We start from the raw sequence: 21,026 nt of genomic DNA, 5'->3' as shown, positions 1-21,026 counted from the left end.
TATCCAGCCATCTTTCTGGAGTTCCTTAATAAATCTGCTTTCCAACTCTGAGGTGTCTTCACAGCTTCTCTCTCCATTAACCTTCAGTATCCCTCTTTCCCAAGCAAATAAGAAGCATCATAATACAGCTAGGTCATCTGTCCACTATCAAATTTCCACCACCCTTTCATTCTTACCCACATGTTCTTTTTTTTCTCCTGTGACAATAGACTGCTCCCACTGTTACCTAAAACCGAACCTCCCACTTGCCACCTGTTGTATCCCCTGTGAATTCCCCATACTTGCCTTTCATTTCTTTGTTTTTTTTTAAGTCACAAACAGATTATAATATTCTAGCTGGGACAGATACTGCTTATTTTGCTTTTGATTTGGGGGTTTTTGTTGTTGTTCTTCATGCTTCCTGTAATAGCATAAAGGAATGAGTAAATTGGGAAAGCTGGGGTTGGGGCTTATGAAGGGGGGCATCACAATATGTTGCCTTGAGCTGCTAGGAGTAACCCGATATCATTCTGTGCCTATTGAGGCTCCAGAAAGTGAAAAATAGATGGTAAAGGATAGAAGGGGAATAAGAATACACTCTACTTCTTAAATGTTCTGAGAACCGGCCCTGCATCTAAATTATGATTATACAACATGCTTTCCCTAATATAATTGTCTAGCATTTCTGGGAAAGTATTACAAGATTCTTCTCCTTGCTCCTATGGCCCCCATTGTTTCTTAAAATATGATCTGTACTTCCACTCCTTCCCACAGTTATTATCCTGATGTAGAAGATGGGGAGAGTTTAAAGGTCTTTCCTCACTGGGACCTTGAGTACTCATTTGTAGAGTTTATGGGAAAGACGATCCTCTTTTTCAGTCTCTTCTGATGCATATATTTCCATTTCCTGACGTTTCCAAAAATGATCTTTTAGAAGCAGTAGTTGTTGGGAATGAGAAATAATGTGGACAAGTCAAACTTTTTACCATATTCTGTTTCAAAAGTGACCTCATGGTCATTGCTCAAGAGACTCTATTTATGACAGGTTCATCCCCCTAGGGAAATTCATGGCTGCATTCTATTTCATCTCCTCCAGTATGTGTTAATGATATTTTAGTTCATATTTAAAAAATATTTTAAAGTGCTTTCTCATCTGTGATATGCTTATACTGGAAATGACTTTACAAATCACATAAGGGGGTAACTGAGACTTAGGTTAAGTTGTTGAAGTTACTGGATTATGTTTGGTCAGCTTTCTAATTAGAGCAGAATGTGATGGTAAGACCCACATTTTGGAATGTCTAGCTCAGAGTTTTATTTATTACATAATTGTTTTACTTTATTGTACTGGGGTCCACCAATGTTCATCTTCTGCCTTTTTAAGGACCCTATGATCACAAGAACAGCCTTAAGTCAAAAGTGTATGTGATTAGACAGATACTACTGACTGCATTGAGTGAGGAGGGAGCGGGCCCAGAGTGTTTCCTAGTTAGGCTACAATGTGTGAAGACTGTGGAGCAAAGGAGAGCTTACAGGTGTTCAGGAGCTAAAATAGGTTCACTAGGGCTGAAGAGGAAGCCGAGAGTAGCAGACTTGGCCCAAATCAGTGAAGGGGATAGGGAGTCTTTAAGGCATGTTAAAGATGTATCTGATGTACCTTTGGAAAAAAAGTGTTTGTTAAATGATCTAATTCAATTCTCTTGCTTTAACTTTGAGAAAAGTAAGAATCCAAGAGTTTAGGTAACTTACTAACGACTGCAAATCAAATCCATAACAGAGCTGGGACTAGAATTTATATCCAATTTATGATCCTTATGCTATTTAATTGGTCTAATTCAGTGGTTCTCAGTATTGCCTATTATTGACAGGTTATTATAATAACCCGGAACTTTAAAAAAACTATAGAGGGCTGAACTCATCCCCAAAGATTTGATTAAATTGGTTTGGGATGGGTCAGGGCATGAGTGTATTTTAATAGCTCCCTAGGAGATTCTAATGTGTGGCTGGGTAGACAGCCCCTTGACTAAATTACAGGATTTTGTATAATAGCTAGTAGAGCTAATGCATATTCTTCCTTTTTTTTTTGGTATTTTTAAAACAAAAAGAGGAAGAATTCTTGCTTTGAGTCTTTTGTTTTGCAGTTTTCTTTAGTGCACTCTGCCTTAATGCAGTCCTGCACACGGAAGAGCTTTGATGTCTAAGAGTTTAGGGGATTAGAAGCAATTTCTCAACTGTAGGTGATGGAGATAATGTACAATTTTAAATAGCTCTCCAGGTAATTCTCCTAGACCTCTCTCCCCTGTGTCACCCCAAGTTGGGAATCATTGTCCTGGTGCACATAAGAAAGAGGAGTTTGTTTCTGAAATGGTGGCTTAGTATTTCTCTAAACCTACCTCATCAATCATTACTTTTATTACAGGAAGAAAACCACCAGTTCAGTGTCAGAATATGAGGACAAAGGGACAGATACCTATAGGGATCATTTATCTTCACACAGAATCTCCCAATCATGAATGATCATAGACTGCATTTCTCACCTAGGTCAGCCATCTTGCATATGTGCCCATCACAAGACGAACCAAAAATGTGGTAGAATACACATGGCATGCGTATCATCACCAGCTCTTCCTCCACCCTCACTGTTTTGTACTAAACTGAAATACAACTTTAAAATATTATTCAACGTAACAACTCAGGTAGAGGTGGATGATTTCTATTTGTCACTTTCAGAATAAACAAAAATTGTGCCTAGAAAACAAGAGTTTTTAATTTACCTGTAAATACACATGAAGCCCTGAAAATATGAAAGCTGTTGATCCAGAGTGTATATGCTTCCAGTATTATTTGAAAGTGTTGTTACTTTATGCACCTTCCTTCCTTTTCTTTGCTTCCTTGCTTTTGTTCTTCCCTCCCTGCCTTCCTCATTTCTTTCTTTAATTCTTTCTTTTTACTTTTAAAAATCCTGTATCTATCTCTCATGTGTACCACGCATTTTGTCATGCTCCTGATCTGGTTTCCAGAACTTCTAATCTTAAACATAAAATCTTTCCTTCCCTCTGTTATGTAGTTACCCTGAGGTTATTCCTGTGAATTAGTCAGAAGTCCTGTTAGCTACACAAGAGCTTGAAATAGCCGTCCTGATTTCAGATTTCCTTGATTATATTGTTTATTCTTGTAGGAATGACTACCTTAGGAATCCATAGTCTTAAATTGGAATAGGAAATACTCTATTCTTGAGAAAAGGGATGTAAGAGTGAGATTTTGCTACTATATAGTACAGGGAACTCTGCTCAATGTTATGTGGCAGCCTGGCTGGGAGGGGAGTTTGGGGGAGAATGGATACATGTATATGTATGGCTGAGTTGCTTTGCTGTGCACCTGAAACTATCACAACATTGTTAATCGGCTATACTCCCATATAAAATAAAAAGTTAAAAAAATAAAGTGTACAAAAAAAAAGAGTGAGGTTTTGGTTCCCAAAACAAGGTTGACATGTCTGAGTATAAACAGAGAAGAAAGAGTTAGATCAGGAAAATGATATGTTCCTGAAACACATTTGCACTTGGAATTTGCTCACTGTATGTGGTAGATGATGGATTCTCCCATCTGGCATCCTCCAGGTCAACAAATCTTCTTTTCAAAGATTTTAAATCTCTGGCCTTAGTTCAGAATATTCTTATTGATGCCAATATTTATGGCCATCTCAATTTCCAGAGTAATTTGAAAGAAGACAAAAATTAATGTATTTTGCAAGAGCTGCATAGGATAAGGACAATGTGATGTTTTAAACCTGTGTCAAAGGCATACATATAAAAAAATTTTAAAAATTTTCAAATAAACCTCTTCCCTTCCATGCATAGCATGACAAGATATTTTCCTATCTTTAACTTTCTCTGAAAACAATACAATTGTTACCTATATTTTTTGGCCGTGGTTTAGAGAACATTTTAGAAGAGACAGGGTAAATCGCACTGCCACTGTAAACTTCACTCTGTTCTGAGGGGTTTCATTATCCTGATAGGATCTTATGATCTTCCACCCATAAACATTTGTGGCTCCCAGTGTGTTGAAAAATCTTTAAAAAGTCAAAATTGTACAAATTTTATTTTACTTGAAAAAATTTACATGCCTGGAAGACATATACAGATAAAACATCCTTATGCATGACTTCATTTGGAGATAATTTTAAAAGTCTAAATTTGAGGCCTTTTATACATATGAGGCCCAGAGTGCTGACCCTCTTGTAGCTGTCCCCCCATAACAGATTCTTTTCTAAAGCATGAGGAATCAGTGTTTTACTCTATACATTGGCACTTGGATCTCTCACCTGTGTCCACATGCACACTAAAATGAGACATACTCTGTCGCCTAACAGGTGAAAACCATTCTAGGACAATACATGTGGGGCAGGTTACACTTGATAGGTATAACATTCTTAATCCTGGAACAGCCATAATTACAGAGGTCTGGTACTTGATTTATTAGTCAGATTGAAACTATTCAATTTCTTTGACATAATTATAAATAGTGCTTTGTATCTTTTATATTTGCATTTTTCAGAGTACTCCAAAATTTATTAGACATATTATTATTATTTGATTTCTAGCTATCAAGGAGAAAAGAAGCTAAAATACCTAAGAGGGAATTCCCTGGTGGTCCAGTGGTTAAGATTTCGCCTTCTAATGCAGGGGGTGTGGGTTCGATCCCTGGTCAGGGAGCTAAGATCCCAGATGCCTCATGGCCAAAAAACCGAAACATAAAGCAGAAGCAATATTGTGACAAATTCAATAACGACTTTACAAGTGGTCCACATCAAAAAAATCTTTAAAAAGAAAGAAAAAATAAAATACCTAAGAAAAGTCAAATCTGGCATTCCTCCCTTCTCTTTGCTAGGTCTGAAATAATTTTCAGGACACCAAGGGACAGACAACAAGTAAAGATTTTTCTACTGTTTTCTTTCTACAACCCAATAAAGCATTAAATAATATTTAGATATCATCTACACTTCTCAGCCCTCTGGGAGCAAGCTTTTTATATCAATGCCTGAGAAACTTTGGAATCCCTAAGACGAAGAAGCAGATAGCTGTGGATTTGCCTGCAACCCATCACCAAGCCTCATGGGCTTGACAGGACAATGCTCCAAAGAGAGTGAGGTGTTCTGTGCTCTTTCATAACTTTCTCATTGTTTGAATGCATAGCCATTATGATATCTCTGGCAGAGAACACTCATTTTCCTCGTTTTTATTTTCTTCTTCCTTTTGGTGATGAATTCTTCTTAGTCAGTTTGACAGTACAGCTAGACACTACATTTCTCAAGCTTTCCTTTACCTACATTTGACCATGTGACCAGGCCGTGTCCAGTGGTTTATGAGTACGAGTAGAACTTCCACACCATATTTTAAAAATTTTATTAAAATTAAAATGTCATACAATTTTCTTTTAATTTATTTTTTTTTGAGGTATGCGGGCCTCTCACTGCTGTGGCCTCTCCCATTGCGGAGCACAGGCTCCGGACGCGCGGGCTCAGCGGCCATGGCTCACGGGCCCAGCCGCTCCATAGCATGTGGGATCTTCCCGGAAAGGGGCATGAACCCACATCCCCTGCATCGGCAGGCAGACTCTCAACCACTGCGCCACCAGGGAAGCCCTAAAATGTCATACAATTTTAAAGGGTACTTTCCACTTACGGTTATTACAAAATATTGGCTATATTACCTGTGTTGTACAATACATTCTTGAGCCTATCTTACACCCAGTAGTTTGTACCTCTCACTCCCCCACCTTTGTTTTGCTCCTCCCCCCCAGTAACCACTAGTGTGTTCTCTATATCTGTGAGTCTGCTTCCTTTTATGTTATATTCACTAGTGTGTTGTAGTTTTTAGATTCCACATCTAAGTGATACCATACAGTATTTATCATTCTCTGACTTATTTCACTTAGCATAATGCCTTCCAAGTCCATCCATTGTTACTGCAAACGGCAAAAATTCATTCTTTTTTATGGCTGAGTTGTATTCCATTGTAGCCACACCATATTTTTATTTTTTTAATTTTTAAAATGTTTTGGCCATGCCATGTGGCTTTTGGGATCTTAGTTCCCCAACAAGGGATTGAACCTGGACCCTCAGCAGTGAGAACACAGAGTCCTAACCACTGGCCCACCAGGGAATTCCCCACACCATATTTTTAAAGAAAGTTGCTTTCCCTCTACTTCTCTTTCCCTGATTCTGTGGGCTGGAACACATATGGGATGGTGAGCCAGTCATGACCATGCAGGTGAGGGAAACAACACACAAGAATGTATAAGAACAATAAGTGAAAGACAATGAGAATGAATGAACCTGAGTCATGAATGGCTTTGAAAGCAGAATTCCCATTATAGATAGACCCACAGAAAGATAGATGATGATGATAAACATGATAATGATGATGATGATGATGGTGATGTTCTATCTTGGATCATGTATACATATCTGGATTGTTATGAGATACTTTATTTTGTTTGAGCTATTGTATTTTTGGGTCTCTTTGCTGCAGTTTAGCAGTAATACAACTAATACAAACATCATTGAAATTTCTTTACATCACTTGAGATTCCAGGGAACAGATTCTTTCCCATGCCCTTCCTTATTCTCTAATAAAAAACATTAAAATGACAAGCAAGTAAAATTTTGGACAAGGAACTTTCATTAAATTTTGTTGTATTACATGTTTCCTTACCTTCTTTTACTTTGTTGCAATATGTCTAGTTATATTCCTTTTGGGGAAATAATGTTTGGAATGAGAGAATGAGTGTACAAAGAGAACGATGGCCAGACCATTTATAAAATGACCCACAACCTGCAGCAAACTTCCCAGGTTATGCCCCTTATCTACAATAAACAGCCTAGGGAGTCAGCCTGCTGTAAGTCAGACTTGTAGGAAGTCAGACTTCTATCTCTAGTAATAATCCAGGAAGCTACACAATAAATTCTTTAACAATCAGCCCAAATTGGCCAGGACTTGATTAATAACTGACAGCTTCTCTGATTTTTGTCCCCACTTCCAACTTGGAATCAACCAGAGAAAGCTAAATATGTTCCCCTAGCCAATCACATAGGGATGCCATGCTTCTAGTTAGCCCACCTACAGCTTCCCAAGCCAACAGAACTATTATACAATCAGGACATACCTGAAGACTTCCCTTTTCTTCTACTATAAAGCTATCCAACTCTGCCTGCCTTTAAGCGTCTACCAAAACCCAGATGACAGTGGCTGACTCCTTTGCTATAGCAAGCTCTGAACAAATAGCTATTGGTTATTTTCATTTGGTTGGTCTTCATCTATTTCCACAAGAATCTTACGGAATCATGCTCTTAAAACAAGTTTTATAAGCAATCCCACCTCTTTCCCAACAGAGAAAATTTTGTAGCCAAACTTATAGAAGCACCGGAAGAGGAATTTTCCGAGGGTCTTCTGAGTGTCCTTGAAATGATTAATGGAACTTTGGGATTCTTCTGAGTCCTGATCCAATCACAGTTCCAGTTTCTAGAACTTGAATCATCAGTGATGAGAGTAAGCTCTCTGGATTCACAATGGGGGCCGTTTGATTTCCTGGCCATGTCTCCAGCATTGCTGACCAGGGCAACTTTCACCAAAAGATGACTTTATGTACAATAAAGCTATGTTTCCAGACTCATAGGCTATGTGTACATAGCGCTAAGTCAAGTGGAAATTTAGCATGGGTCCTGTTAATTTGATCAATATAGACAGACAACAGGATAACTGAAGCCAAAGTCAAGATAGATTTTGGAAATTTTATTTGGATTTGACTTTTTAATTTATGTAAGTATCTAGTACCAGATCTCAGTTTGCTTTGTGCTAATTAGCTACAGACTTAAGATTTTTGCTAGATTTGATAACACTAGAGTTGTGAGACGAACTGCTTTTATACTTATAAATGCTGTTATAAGTATAATTATAGTTATAATTGAATTGTGTTCCTCTTCCTTTTGATGGAATTTTAATGCTATTGTAAATATCACCACCACCATTATTCATCACTTACTAATTGGTATGCAAAATCCAAGGACAGAAACTAAGATGAACATACAATGAAGGTAGATATTTTGATTATACTTACATTGGGATTGATAAAATATTAATTTAATGCTAAAATTTATCTTTTGGTCCCATTAAATCTATTTTTTTCTGGACTTTAATAGAAAATCTCATACTATTTCTCCTAAAGTAATTCAGACTAGTGTTATAGATGGCCTACATTTTCAAGAAAATGAAGAAAATGTTTGAGTGAGAGATCTAGAATCTTTTGTGTAGTAAAAATGGCTCAAATTGATTTGGCTCCTTATTGAGTCAAATTAAATAAAAATTATTCAGAAATGGAGGGACACACAGAATCCTTTGTAAAGGAGAGACCCATGATTGTGGAGAGGAAAAATCATTTGTGTTTCTTGTGCATGAGGGAAGTGATGATTATAATCTTAACCTAGTTTAAGAGTATGTAAGATTCTTTTCATTTGCTTCCTTCTCAGGAAACATCACAGGAATTGTAGAGATTTTCTTTTCAAGGTGAAGATAAATGGCTAAACCTAATTTAAGTGAAATGTGGCAAGTTATGTTCATTGTTGAAGCTTGTTATTTTATTTAGGTTATTGTTAACTTACTGAGTATTCTTCACTGCATTGCTATAAAATGTCATTTCAGGCTGGCTGTATGATCCCTGCTCTAGACATTCGCTCCTGGTTGCCCTTCTCTCTGTGTATGACCCCTCTCTTCCCGTTCTCTCGTGAGTGGTCATTATTTACAGAAACCATCATTTTGGTTTCCTTTGTTGGTATTAGAATTGCTTTACTTACCACTGAACAAAAACTGAAGTAGCTGAGTAGTGTAAATCCCTTGACCTCTCTTCTCTTGGGCTCCACTTTTACAAGATAGAGGGTGTAAAAAGCCTCCACAGATTCTCCATCCTGCTGCAACTGGCAACATAGTCCTCAGTTTCCTTGGAAGCTGTTGGGAAAAAATACTAAGGAATTTTTAGAAAAAATAAGAAGTAGAAAATAAATATTGTCTGAAAAATGAAAAAAAATATTTAGAGGTGTTTCTGCATTTCACAGATTAAGCATTTATCTTACATTGCCTATCATATGTTATCTTTCATCTTTAAAGTGTCTGCTTCCATATCCCCCCTTCCACCATCACTTACACAAGGAATATTTCCCCTACACAGGACCTGACTTTTTCTGCTTCATTTATTACAGCAACTAAAATTTGTTACTACTTATGATTAATTGGAGTTATGTTATTATGTATATAATGTTATTATGTTATTATATATATATAATAACATTAATTGGAGTTATTATGTATCCTCTTTGAACATAAATTTAGATGACTCTTGGACTGTTAAAGAAGATATTTGTTTTAACCTCCTTAGAAGTAAATTATATCAAATACTTATATAGATTTGCTTTGTGCCAACTACTGTTGTAAATCCATTTTACATATGAACTCATTTAATCCTTGTAATAAATAAATGAGATTGATGCTATAATTATCATCCCCACAGGTATTGAACCTGAGGCCCAGAGATGTTTGAGACTTTGTCCAAATTTAGATGTCTAGTAAGTTACAGAGCTTTGACTTCAGCTCAGAGGACACACTCTCAATCACCACACTGCACAGCCTCTCTCAATCAGGATGCAAAACCAAAGTCTTAGGTTCTAATTAGAGAGTGGGAAGGAGTTAGGTAATTTTGGAGCATCGACCCTCAGATGGGAGGAAGTGTGGGGATTAAAATTTGAATCAGATGTATAATCAAGGTCTTAGAAACAGTAGATAGGAACCTTGAGGACCCAAGAACAGAGGTGCCAAATGAAGGAAAAAAGAAGAGGCAGAAGTAGGCAAAGAAACTATTTTAAAAGTTGTTTAGATCTTGCATCCACGTTGTAGAGAATTGCTCTTTTTCCTGTAGCAACTCTTATTTCTTTGCCATCTTTTCCATCTTTGCTCTTCCTGCACCTCACATTTCCCTTTTCCTTAGGATCTAGGATATTCTGTAGTCTTTTGTGTCTAAACTTAGGTTACCTTCAGCCTAAGCACAAAAATCCTCCCTGTCATCTAGACTTGCTTAGGAAACTAGTAAACTTCAGTTTGCGTTCAGTAGTTCTTTTGACAGCCATTTTTGTCTATGTATAATATTCCCTAAGGGATCCCATGGGAGAGGAGGTGGCTTATTGAGGACAGGATTTGGAGGTTCTTGAGTCCTCTGGCCAAATTCCATTATAATCACCATTGTAACAATTGAGAAGCTTTGCATTTAGGCAAATCTGGATTCAACGCTGGGTTTTGCACTTATTGTGTGACCTTGAACTTGACCTCTCTGGAAGTTAAGTAGATAAAGAAAATTTCTATTTAAGAAGGTTGTCTAGATCTTGTAGAGAAAATCATCCTTCATTCTTGCACTCCTCTTATTTCTTTGCATTCTCTTCCTTCTTTCATCTTTCTGTACCCCATATATTCTTGTTTGTAGGGCTCCAGAACCAGAAGCATGTCCTTTAGCCTGTATCTTCATCTGTAAAATAACCTTATGGAATCCTCGCGATTAAATGATGCAGAAGGTACACCTAGCACCTAGTAAGTGCTCAACAAATAACAGCTCCTATTATGATATTTTATATATATATATAGATATATACACACACACACACACACACACACACACACACACATATACACACACTTATACACATACATACTCCCAAAATGAAATGAAATGAAATATGAATATAGTCTGTAAATATGATTTTGTTACTTAAAATGATCACATTCTGTTCTGTAAACATTTGTTGTAATTGTTTTTTTGGCCTGAAAAGGAGTGTCATATAAAAATTATTTTTAAAACTTAAAAATCTTCTCTTGTAACTTTGTAAAGAAGAAAGCAAGGCCTTGGGGACAAGGGTCAGGTGAGTGTTTATTGGGGGAAGAAAAGGGGCTTTGGTGTGGGAATCTCTGGGCCACCAGGGGGCAGCAACAGGCATTCAGATGCAATGCCAACAGCGCTCAGAAAGGCAAGGCAAGTATTGTGCCTCCTCCTTGAATGAATCTAGGCTTGTTCCTAGTCGCACAGTATTTATTGCCTGAGGTTTGCACAGCTATCTTCTGGACCATCCATGACCAATGGTTGGGATTTAGAGATCCAACAAACTGATGCCTTAGTCCATTCATTCATTGTATTTATGTATAAATTATGACATGGAAAGACTTTCTTGAACCAAATTCTTATTCTTATTCTCCCTTTTTTTTTTTTTAAGTTATTGAATCATTTTCTTAAAACAACCACATTACCAGTTGGAAAATAAGTAAATATCTTCTTTGTCCTGAGGTAGGGCACATATCTTGCTGAAGACATTCAAATGACCAGTTTCCCACCAAAGTTAAAAAAAAAAAAAAAAAAAAGCTGAAAACACTCTGCAGCCTCAGGGAGAGCCATGCTTCATGTGCAACCCTTCTGTAGTCTGAGATTTTTAGAGCTGCCATGATGGCTGACCTTCAAAAATGTCCTCTTTTGCTGTTGATAAGAGTCGGTAATTTGCACTCCTGGCATGTGACAAATGATCCTTGGAGGATTGATTTTTCATCTGGCTAAGTTCCAAGCCAAGGGAGGCTGCCATTGAGCCTCAATATTCCTCATTTCTGGTCCCTGCCTTGCTAACCCTAATTTGTTGCTGTGCAATTGAAGGCTCCCTGTCATTTACCTAAGGTCGGATAGCTGTTCTCCAGTTAATCATATGCCTGATAACTTGTAATGGTTTTTCATTACAACCTGATGCCAGGCAGTATATTTCAGCCTCCACCATCAACCAGGTGTTAAATGGCCTTATCTAAGATTATCATATATGGATGGAGGCAAATACTACATGGGTTTTTTTTTGTGTGTGTCCTAAGAAAAGGTGATAAATGTGCTAATTATGAAGTATCTTAGCAGGGTTTCTTGGAAATTATTATAGGGAGATAGATGATATGCATTAAAGTTATTATCAATATTATGGATTTTTTTTGGAGGCTGATGGTAGGCTATAATAGGAGTGCAACCTTTGGATAGTGGACCTTCAAGTTCACAGCAACTCAGTGTTAACAAGCTGCTGTCATTAGAGAAGGCTATTCATTTGTCCTTGGTGCTGTAGGAAAGGTAAAACCATAGATACTCTAGGAGAAAGCAATAATGACACTTAGAGGTTGTCAACATTAGAACAGAAGCAGCACCATTCCTATCTTCCTGGGTGAGAAACTGCTGAATAACACTTAACACCACAGTGTAAAGTCTAACGCTAGCCCTATTTGCATCTAAGCTGTTTAACCTGCAACGTGCACAATTTGAATTAAAAACAATTCTGAATGAAGTATCACCTCACACCGGTCAGAATGGCCATCATCAAAAAATCTACAAACAATAAATGCTAGAGAGGGTGTGGAGAAAAGGGAACCCTCTTGCACTGTTGGTGGGAATGTGAATTGATACTGCCACTATGGAGAACAGTATGGAGGTTCCTTAAAAAACTAAAAAATAGAACTACCATATGACCCAGCAATCCCACTACTGGGCATAAACCCTGAGAAAACCATAATTCAAAAAGATACATACACCCCAATGTTCACTGCAGCACTATTTACAATAACCAGGACATAGAAGCAACCTAAGTGTCCATCAACAGATGAATGGATAAAGATGTGCCACATGTATACAATGGAATATTACTCAGCCATAAAAAGAAACAAAATTGAGTTATTTGTAGTGAGGTGGATGGACCTAGAGTCTGTCATACAGAGTGAAGTAAGTCAGAAGAAGAAAACCAAAATACCGTATGCTAACACATATATATGGAATCTAAAAAAAAAAAAAAAAAAAAGGTTCTAATGAACCTAGGGGCAGGACAGGAATAAAGATGCAGACATAGAGAATGGACTTGAGGACACAGGGAGGGGGAAGGTAAGCTGGGATGAAGTGAGAGAGTAGCATTGACATATATACACTACCAAATGTAAAATAGATAGCTAGTGGGAAGCAGCCGCATAGCACAGGGAGATCAGCTCAGTGCTTTGTGACCACCTAGAGGGGTGGGATAGGGAAGGTGAGAGGGAGATGCAAGAGGGAGGGGATATGGGGATATATGTATACATATAGCTGATTCACTTTGTCATACAGCAGAAAGTAACACAACATTGTACAATTATACTACAATAAAGATGTTAAAAAAATAAAATAAATCTTCAAATAATGGAAAAAAATAAAAACAATTCTGATAAAAATTTACTACTCTATGTCTACTTTCAAGAAAATAAATATATTTCTATATGGCTGTATATTAAAGGCATGGGATGGGAGGTCTGGATGTTTGTAGTAATTTAAAGTGTTAGGGACCTAGCTGTTCTAGACACTGGGGTAGTTTATTGTGCTGGACAAAAACAACTTTCTAGTAAAACAACTTTATGTTCCAATAAAACAACTTCCTACTAAAACAACTTTTGCCAAGTCATACTCATTACTTAGCATGCTGCATCATTATCAAAGCAGCAGTTGATACAAGCTTAGGCAAGAAGGAAACATTTCATTGACTTCTTCAGGAATTCACGGGATGATTGAAAAGAGAGGAGGTAAAAAATAAGGGTTAAGGCTTAAATCAGGAGAAATTTTTGTCCTACTGGACTGCAAAACTCCCATCTCTATCTCTGTTTGCAGATCACTTGGTAAAACTGAATTTTTGTAGACTACACAGAGAAAAAAAAGCTTTTTGGTTTTCCCCAGTGAGTGACTGTACTTATTTCTATTTTAAGGTTGCAGTACTAACATAGTAAGAGACTTAGAGATGCTAATAAAGAACGCAATAATGCTTGTATAGGTGGGGAAATTTTAATCACATTTTCCCCACCCTCTCCCAAAGGTAGAATAACTAAGTGGATTTTGAGACATTGAATTTAGGAAGTAACTCTTTGCCACTCTAAACGTTTAGATGTGAAAAACTTATTTTGTATTCATTTTTGCAAAAGAACTGTAAACCAAGCATTTCACTGCATCCTTCTTTGCACCAATTCGGTCCATCACCATTTCCCCACCAGGTCTTTACCTTAAGTAAGGTGTTGAAAGTCCTTAGGTGCAGTTTCCTTATCCTTAAAATGAGGGTGTTTGACTGACAACCTGTAATATCTCTTTTAGCTCTAACTTTTTTTTTTTTTTTTTTTTTGCGTTACGCGGGCCTCTCACTGTTGTGGCCTCTCCCGTTGCGGAGCACAGGCTCCGGACGCGCAGGCTCAGCGGCCATGGCTCACGGGGCCCAGCCGCTCCGCGGCATGTGGGATCTTCCCGGACTGGGGCACGAACCTGTGTCCCCTGCATCGGCAGGCGGACTCTCAACCACTGCGCCACCAGGGAAGCCCAGCTCTAACTCTTATGTGCCCTCCTTAGATAATATTTTTCTCCATTTCCATCTCCTAGGGCATTTCTTCAATTTTTAAATAGAAAGTAAAACAAATAAATAAAATAGAATATATTAAATAAATAATTTGAAGATATTTCTTGGCAAATTCTGAAAACTGAAGGACGGGGAATATAAATTCAATTTATGTGCAAATGTATAACTGACATTTTTTTTAAAGAATAAATCAAAATCTAACAATTTATAAGACATCTTGCATTTCCTTTTCTGCTATATGGTAAACAACCATAGACTACTAAGCAGACAAAAAAGAAGAATTAGATTTAAGCCAAGGGCATTTCATTCCTTAGGAACATTGCGGAGAAGGAAAAGCTAACAGCAGGACTGAAATAATTTGAGAATATTTCTTCAGAATATTATATTTTGAATATTTGAATTGTTGGCTTAAAACAAAATCCCAAACAGAAACTAAATTTTGGGAAATAATCCTGGAAGACAGATTCTGCAATTACATGAGGGTCAAATTTAAGAATGCCTTGACAATTCAAGAATAGTTATAGAAACAGATAGATTAGGGAAAAATAGACACAAATTAAAAGGATTCTGGCTCAGCTCTGGAGGAGATAATTTCAATATGTTGTATTAGCAATTGTTTCTGCTTATGATTTTTATAAAGAAGACAAATAACCCTATCAGAAAAAATATACTCTGCTCCTCTAGGAAGTCATACCTTACTAATGCCTTTAAATCAAAGGTTCTGAAACTGTTGTTCATGGATGCTCTAACTGATATATCAGTAGTTTAGGGGAAACCCACATGAATGCCCCGAAATTATACTCAAATGTACTTATGCATTTTTTTAATGGAGAAAAGATCAATAGTTTTGGTAGATCGTTAAAGAGTTTTATGATCCTTCAAAATTCAAGAAGCTCCTCCAAATGATTATTTGGAAAGTTGTTCTGATCTTTGGATTGTAAGGGATGCTCTTTGATTTTAATATCCTCCAAATGTAACTGGAAGAAATGTTAGAACATCTTGAATCACAAATTTAGGGAAATTTTGCCTGTCCCTGGTATGTAAGAAAACGGCACTAGGAAGACCAGATTGGTAAGCAGTACTCAAAGACACCGTTCAAGAAAGAATGGTGCCGGGGTGGAGGCGGCGGTGGGGGGACAACAAAATGAAACAGTAAAATCCTTCCCTGAACTACTGAGTAGGAGTTCTGGAGCTCAGGATTGACCTTGTGAGGGATGTTTAGCTCCTCATTTCAGCTGTTTGTTCTCTTATCTGTGAAATTGGAATACTCATGTATAATCAGTCTGGCTTCACTAGGATGAGAAATTCCACATAAGGAGATTTTTTTCAGATAACTGGAGCATAGTTCTTTCAGCACCAGATGATGTATATTTTACCCACTTGTGATGAAATTCTTTCTAAATATTTTATCTTCTAAAGCCAACTAAACAAAATTATAATAATGGTAACAATGGTTAACATTTATTGAATACTTACTGTGTCCCAGACACTTTTTAAGCATTTTATATGTATTATATCACTTAACCCTAACAATCACCCCACAAGATAGGTCTGAGTATCATGCCCATTTCAAATATGAAAAAATTGAGGCACAGTCATAAAATAATTTACCTAAGATTGTACCATCAGGGCAGTATTGGAGCTGGGATTAAAACCCAGGGTCTAGCTCCAGAACTGTGCTCTAAACCACAGTGCCAGAATGATTGTCAGCTAACGTCTCTGTGATCTCTTGAAGCTTTCCTGATCTCATTACTACCGAGGAGTATAGTATTATTTACAACAAAATTAAATAACTCAGATTACTGCACAGTTTGAGTTTTTCTTTTTCCTCTTTATCTCCTTCTCTGCATCCTCATCTGTGTCTGACTTCATCTGTAATATCTCATTACTGTCACTTTGCCTGACTGTAGCTGTGCCACTCTTACTTACCTCTTCTACTTTTCCGATTAGATCTTCAGGAATCTGGCAAATTGGACAGCCATGATTATTAGATTTGTAACTTAAGTTTAAGTATAAAGGCTCTAAGTGAGCATCTGGGGCCACTACTATGATAAAGGTGCTTCATAGACCCTTTTTTTTTTGGCAATACGCGGGCCTCTCACTGCTGTGGCCTCTCCCGTTGTGGAGCACAGGCTCCGGACGCGCAGGCTCAGTGGCCATGGCTCACGGGCCCAGCTGCTCTGCAGCATATGGGATCTTCCCGGACCGGGTCACGAACCCGTGTCCCCTGCATCGGCAGGCGGACTCTCAACCACTGCGCCACCAGGGAAACCCCCATAGACCCTTTTAAACAGACAAAAGCTTTCTAAGGACCTAAGGAACTGCCTCACAGATCCTCCCTATTCAAAAACAGGGCTTTCAAGAATTTTAAGGGTGTTTTACAGGAACTTCACAGGGAACCCAAGGTGGAGAGGAATTATCTTAAAGAGATTTTGGATATGATTTTCATATAATACACTAGATTATAAATTGGCATACAAAAACTTCACAAAATTTTAAAAGAATTGTATTAGCTTCAGCTTGAACTGAAATGGTAGAAGCAGTACAAAGTGAAGAGAGCTTTGGACTCCTTGATCTTCTATAGGCAAGAACTTATACAGGCTAGGAAAACTACTCAACTTAGCTAAAAATATAGACTACATTTTATGAGAAGAAAACCAAAAAGATAACTCAGAGGGCAGAACTAAGACCCCAGAGGATACAGCCCAGAGCTCCGGAAAATTAGTCTCAGGGAAGAGTACTGGGCCTTAATCAGTAAACTGGCAACAGAGTGCCTGTAAAGCTTTTCCAAGTTGGGTACACCAGTGCCTGCTGTGTGCTTCTCATTTTTTCCTTTTTGAATGAGCCATGTATAGTGGTTATCATATTACTGTCCCACCTTTTTATGTTGGGCGAATGTGGTGCAGGTAGCTTGTCTTTTTAGGTCATAGGTCTTCAGGTAAAGAAGAAGAATACTCAGCCATCTGTATCTGAAGAGCCACACACAAGTAACCTCATTTGGACCTGGGTTTAATTTAGATGGTAAGATCTTAGATTTTGAGCCTGACACATAATGGGATGAAACTTTTGAAGAGTTTTTGGAGAGAGTGAGCATATTTTGCAAGTGGGAGGGATATAAGTTGTGGCCAGAAGGCAAACTGTGGCACATTTTATTTTCCAGAGATGGCTGTGAAATATTTTCTACTCCAAAATAGTCTTTTTAGAACCTTGCCACTCCCTCATGAAGACATGGCGTTTCCCTTTGAACTAGGCTGGCTTATGACTCACCTATATTGAACAGAATATGGCAGAGGCTGTGTGACTTTCATGTCTTGGTCATAGAGGGCCATGCATCTTTTTCTTTGTTTGCTAAGATACTTTCTCTTGAAGCCTTCAGCTGCCCACATAAAACACCCAACTGTTTTAAGACCATCATGCTGTGAGTAAGCCTAAACTACTCCATGCTAGAGACCACATGGAGAGGCTCTGAGACTACATGAAGAGGGAGAAGAGGCTGACCAGGCTTCAGCATTTCTGGCCCCTTGTCGTTCTGGCACCATTCACCATCTACCTACAACTGCATGAGTAATCATGAGTCAGGCTTTGCCAGCTCAACCCTTCCTGAATTCCAGAACACAGTGAGAGGCAGTAAGATAATTGCTGTAGTGTTAAGCAACTAAGTTTTGGGGTGATTTATTATGCAACAGTAGACAACTGGAACCTAGACAATAATCTATGGGAAAACTTATGCTCTAGAAATACAAGTGGCAATATAAAAGAAAGAAAGCAAAATTAGAGCTGATAATCGAATTATGTATGGGCATGGTGTAGCAGCAGATTGATTGGATATCAGTTCTGATTATTCAGTTTCTTTGCCGTGCTGGCCATTGAATATTTTGAGTATATTTCCTACATATAGTAAGTTTATGGCAGTGTTGTTTGTAGTGGTGACCCTTTTCCCTACACTCCCTGCTACACACACACACACACACACACACACACACACACACACACACACACACAGAGAGAGAGAGAGAGAGAGAGAGGGAAAAAAAGGTGAATATTGATAGGGGAATGACTAAAAACATTTGTTTCATTCATACTCTGGAATATCAGATCACTATTTAAATGAATGAATTAGATCTATAGCTATTGTCCTTGAGAGATATCCAGGATCCAGAGTTAAGTAAGAAAAGTAAATTATAGATGAAAATATGGACCATGATATATATATATATATATATATGTATATGTTTGTATTCTACTGTTTGAGCATGGAGAAGTTTGGGAGGATATACACTACACTGGTAACATGGTTAATCCCAGGAGGTAAGATTGGAAGAAGGATAAAAGGAAGATTAATATCTTTATATATTGTTGCATTGTTTTGGCAAGACTTTTGTAATAAAAAACCTAATAAAGTTAATTTTCAAGGTAAAAAGCAATAAATTCAAGTTGGTTGTTGCCTGGGTAGAATTAAGGAGAGTAGGAAAGAGATGATTTATTTATTTTTAAAATGTATTTGTTTCATCATTTACAACGAGCTTTGGTACTTTTATTATTAATTATATTCTTATAAAAACAAGTTGAATATAAAAACTTAAGATGATTTTTTTAATTAAAAATGACTAACCTATTTCAAACCATAGACTGATAAATTGTGACTGGTTGTTATGCTAAATGCCCAATGAAAAGTTGCTTTCTGATAGAAGGAAACCACAATATAAGATTATCATAGAGCCCTGGTTCAAGATGGTGGAGTAGAAGGATGTGCTCTCACTCCCTCTTGCAAGAGCACCTGAATCACAACTAACTGCTGAACAATCATTGACAGGAAGACACTGGAACTCACAAAAAAGATACCCCACATCCAAAGACAAAGGAGAAGCCACAATGAGATGGTAGGAGGGGCACAATTACAATAAAATCAAATCCCGTAACTGCTGGGTGGGTGACCCTCAAACTGGAGAACACTTGCACCACAGAAGTCCACCCACTGGAGTGAAGGTTCTGAGCCCCACGTCAGGCTTCCCAACCTGGGGGGTCTGGCAACGGGAGGAGGAATTCCTAGAGAATCAGACTTTGAAGGCTAGCAGGATTTGATTTCAGGACTTCAACAGGACTAGGGGAAACAGAGACTCCACTCTTGGATGGCACACACAAAGTAGTGTGTGCACCAGGACCCAGGGGAAGAAGCAGTGACCCCATAGGAGACTAAACCAGACCTACCTGCTAGGGTTGGAAGGTCTCCTGCAGAGGTGGGAGGTGGCTCTGTCTCACCGTGAGGACAAGGAAACTAGCAGCAGAAGTTCTGGGAAGTACTCCTTGGTGTGAGCCCTCCAAGAGTCTGCCATTAGCCCCACCAAAGAGACCGGGTAGGTTCCAGTGCTGGGATTCCTCAGGCCAAACAACCAACAGGGAGGGAACCCAGCCCTACCCATCAGCACACAAGCAGATTAAAGTTTTACTGAGCTCTGCTCACCAGAGCAACAGCCAGCTCTACCCACAACCAGTCCCTCTGATCAGGAAACTTGCTGAAGCCTCTTAGCCTCATCCACCAGAGGGCAGACAGCAGAAGCAAGAAGAACTACAATCCTGCAGCCTGTGGAACAAAAAAACACATTCACAGAAAGATAGACAAAATGAAAAGGCAGAGGGCTATGTACCAGGTGAAGGAACAAGATAAAACCCCAGAAAAACAATAAAATGAAGTGGAGATAGGCAACCTTCCAGAAAAATAAATTCAGAATAATGATAGTGAAGATGATCCAGGACTTCAGAAAAAGATTGGAGGCAAAGATCAAGAAGATGCAAGAAATGTTTAACAAAGACCTAGAAGAATTAAAGAACAAACAAACAGAGATGAACAATACAACAACTGAAATGAAAAATACACTAGAAGGAATCAATAGCAGAATAACTGAGGCAGAAGAACAGATAAGTGACCTGGAAGACAGAATGGTGAAATGCATAGCTGCAGAACAGAATAAAGAAAAAAGAATGAAAAGAAATGAAGACAGCCTAAGAGACCTCTGGGACAACATTAAATGCAACAACATTCGCATTATAAGGGTCTGAGAAGGAGAAGAGAGAGAGAAAGAAGAGAGAGAGAGAAAGGACTCAAGAAAATATTTGAAGAGATTATAGTCAAAAACGTCCCTGACATGGGAAAGGAAACAGCCACCCAAGTCCAAGAAGTGCAGAGAGTCCCATACAGGATAAACCCAAGGAGAAACACACTGAGACACATAGTAATCAAACTGACAAAAATTAAAGACAAAGAAAAATTATTGAAAGCAACAAGGGAAAAATGACAAATAACACACAAGGGAACTCCCATAAGGTTAACAGCTGATTTCTCAGCAGAAACTCTACAAGCCAGAAGGGAGTGGCATGACATACTTAAAGTGATGAAAGGGAAGAACCGACAACCAAGATTACTCTATCTGGAAAGGATCTCATTCAGATTCAATGGAGAAATCAAAAGCTTTACAGATAAGCAAAAGCTAAGAGAATTCAGCACCACCAAACCTGCTCTATAACAAATGCTAAAGGAACTTCTCTAAGTGGGAAACACAAGAGAAGAAAAGGACCTATAAAAACA

At 38.1% G+C, this 21,026-nt stretch overlaps 1 long non-coding RNA gene across 2 annotated transcripts in view; it reads right to left on the bottom strand.

Annotated features, from left to right (window-relative positions):
• The window catches only part of LOC117196965 (uncharacterized), a 35,076-nt gene extending 14,511 nt beyond the window's left edge, over positions 1-20,565 (bottom strand). Inside the window, exons 1-2 of one of the 2 annotated variants that reach the window (XR_004477413.2) lie at positions 19,652-20,565; positions 8,834-9,000 (exon numbers count right to left, since the gene is read on the bottom strand). This is a non-coding gene — a long non-coding RNA (uncharacterized LOC117196965). The remainder of the gene's footprint in view (positions 1-8,833; positions 9,001-19,651) is intronic. The other variant, XR_004477414.2, reaches the window with a different exon arrangement.
• Between the last annotated feature and the right edge of the window lie 461 nt (positions 20,566-21,026).

Source organism: Orcinus orca, chromosome 1, assembly GCF_937001465.1.
Source record: "Orcinus orca chromosome 1, mOrcOrc1.1, whole genome shotgun sequence".
In the NCBI taxonomy this organism is placed as follows: Eukaryota; Metazoa; Chordata; class Mammalia; order Artiodactyla; family Delphinidae; genus Orcinus; species Orcinus orca.
Note: the sequence above shows the minus strand (reverse complement) of the source record. Positions and strands in the feature narration are given on the sequence as shown.